Source organism: Pinus tabuliformis, chromosome Q (assembly GCF_031772625.1).
Source record: "Pinus tabuliformis cultivar Carrire ecotype Pingquan chromosome Q, CPIR1, whole genome shotgun sequence".
Lineage (NCBI taxonomy): Eukaryota > Viridiplantae > Streptophyta > Pinopsida > Pinales > Pinaceae > Pinus > Pinus tabuliformis.
In genome coordinates this window covers 543,465,423-543,467,935 of record NC_142296.1, presented here as the reverse complement: position 1 = coordinate 543,467,935, position 2,513 = coordinate 543,465,423, and the positions used below count along the sequence as shown (strand labels likewise).

The 2,513-nt window shown below is 47.4% G+C and overlaps 1 pseudogene; it reads left to right on the top strand.

Moving 5' to 3' along the window:
* The first annotated feature begins 262 nt into the window (after positions 1–262).
* On the top strand, positions 263–2,305 carry LOC149220595 (zinc-finger homeodomain protein 2 pseudogene; annotated as a pseudogene).
* The last annotated feature ends 208 nt before the right edge of the window (positions 2,306–2,513 follow it).

Sequence of the window (2,513 nt, the reverse complement as noted above, 5' to 3'; positions counted from 1 at the left end):
GCAGTTTCCCGTCGTGCGGTTCCCTTCCTTCCGGCCTTTCGCTTCCCTGTACAATGTGTTTGCTTGCGTAATCCTCCAACTTTGGGCGGTCTGTAAAGAGGCCAAGGGGCCCATGACCACACCACACACTCACAATCCCTGACCTCCACGTTACTGCAGGTTTCCGTTTTGCCCATTCCTTGATCAGGTGCCAATTGCTTATACAATTCCATTAATTAATTTATTTTTTAATCATAAATCCCTCTGCCTTATCGCTTTCTCTCCCTTCTCCTTCGGATTGCGAGAGCCCTGGTCATATATATGTGGGCGTGTCTCTCTCTATCTATCAATCTGTGTCTTGTTATGCGTCAATCAATCAGTGTTTTTCCAGACTGAGCCCGCTGTTTGTGACACAATTAGGAGAGGGGATGGGGAGCAGAGCCTAGACATTAAGTTATTGTCCTAGACTGCATTTACAATTTTACAGGCCACAGGGTCGAGTCCTGGTGAGGCCGAGTAAATGATAGATGTCAGCGCGTATATTCAGCAACTGAATATCTTTGATAGGATTTGCAGTGCATTGTTTCGCATTATGTGTGTGTAGCAGGCAATGGAATTTAGGATTGGGGGTGCGGACAGCTGAGGAGGCGAGAGACGAGTTTTTGGGTTTTGGAATTTATTAATGGAGATGGGAGCTGGGGGCAACGAAGCCGAGATCGGGATGCCCATGTCAGTGAGCTACGGTCACATGGCGGCAATCCACGAAGCGAATTCGAAGCCGAACAATAGTAATATGGGCGCCGACAACTGCAGCACGGCTTCGGATCAGGAGATCCGCCCGCTGTCACACGAGGCGGCGGCGGCGGCGGCTGGGGCGTCCCTGGCAAAGCCACGCAGTGTGAAATATCGAGAATGCCTGAAGAACCATGCGGCAAGCATCGGGGGCCACGCAAACGATGGCTGCGGCGAGTTCATGCCCAGTGGTGACGAAGGCACTCTGGAGGCCCTCAAGTGCGCTGCCTGTGGCTGCCACCGTAATTTCCACAGGCGAGACACCAGCGGCAACGGAGGCGCCGACCCCTCGGCAGCCGCTTCCTGCTATTACTGCTGCTACGGTAGCAACGGCAATGGGTCCTCGAAGAGGCCCGGCGGCGCGCTTCACCTCCCGTTGCCCGGTCCCCATGTACCCCTGGCGTTGCCCTCCAGTCCGTCCGGGATTCCGCGCACCCATCCGCAGATGATCATGGCGATCCGCGACGTCGGTGGCGACGACCACGATCACATGATGGGCGGTGCCGGTGCTCACGCCATGTACATGGCTGGCCACGCTATGAAAAAAAGGTTCAGGACCAAGTTCACGCAGGAGCAGAAAGATAAGATGTGCGCCTTCGCAGAAAAGTTGGGTTGGAGGATTCAGAAACACGATGACCTGGCAGTCCAGCAGTTCTGTATGGATGTCGGCGTCAAGCGCCACGTTCTCAAGGTCTGGATGCACAACAACAAGCATACCTTAGCCAAGAAACCCTAATTACTCATCACCACCATCTCTTTACAAATGCCCAGCCACAGGTCCAAGGATCGAACCTCGTCGTCACTCATCCTTTTTCAGGCATGCGTGCAGACCCTCTATTTTTCTCTATGTTTCTGAACGCCTGCTGTAGCAGACGCCCTTGTAAGTCCCAACCCAGAAAGACAACGCTGTGTTTTTTTTTTTGCCTTGATGTCTTAGCTGGTAGATTTTAAGCTGACTTAAAACACACAGAACTTTCTTTACATTCTCACCCATGATCTACACTACTGGATCATCCTACATTTTTCATTTAACCCAAAAAAACCTCTCCTAGTTTTTCAGATTTCTGTGCTGATCATGGACTCTTGTAGCTCACTGCTCATAAATATAAATTCACCTCTTCTACCAAGGTCTTACACACCAGTGCTTTTACTGCTTTTCAAATGGTATTTTACCAAAAATTACAGCGTCCCATGAGTGGTGAATCTCTAAACAGTATTTTCTGCTAATAATTCATGAATTTTTCCAGTTCTCGTGCAAATTACTTTGGGCTGGTTTTCCCTCTTTTGGATAATCTTGGCAGCAGTATTGTTTCACGTGTGTTGCAGCACGGATGTACAAGTTTTCAGGTCTGGTGGCCCTCGTGGCTTTCTGACCATTACAATTTCTTGTGTAACTGTCTAAGATTTATGAGTCATATGCACGATGATCCTCAATGTACTACAACATTTTTCTTAGTCCATGTACGTTCTGTGTTTGGTTTGTAACACACTTTACAAATAGTATTCCATCAATGAAAATTTAATTCAGAGTTTAGCTTTCTTGCATGGGTGACATTGAAGTGACTTCAATCATGAAAAACAGGATACCTATATAATTTTAATGTCCCTTATGTTGGAATTTATGTCTTCTACTTTAGTTGTTATGAAAAACATGAGCATTGTTGATTTGGGTTTCAAAAGAATTCAATCTCTCATATGTGGATTTTATTTTTCCTTTTCCTGATTTAGTTGTTATTCTAATC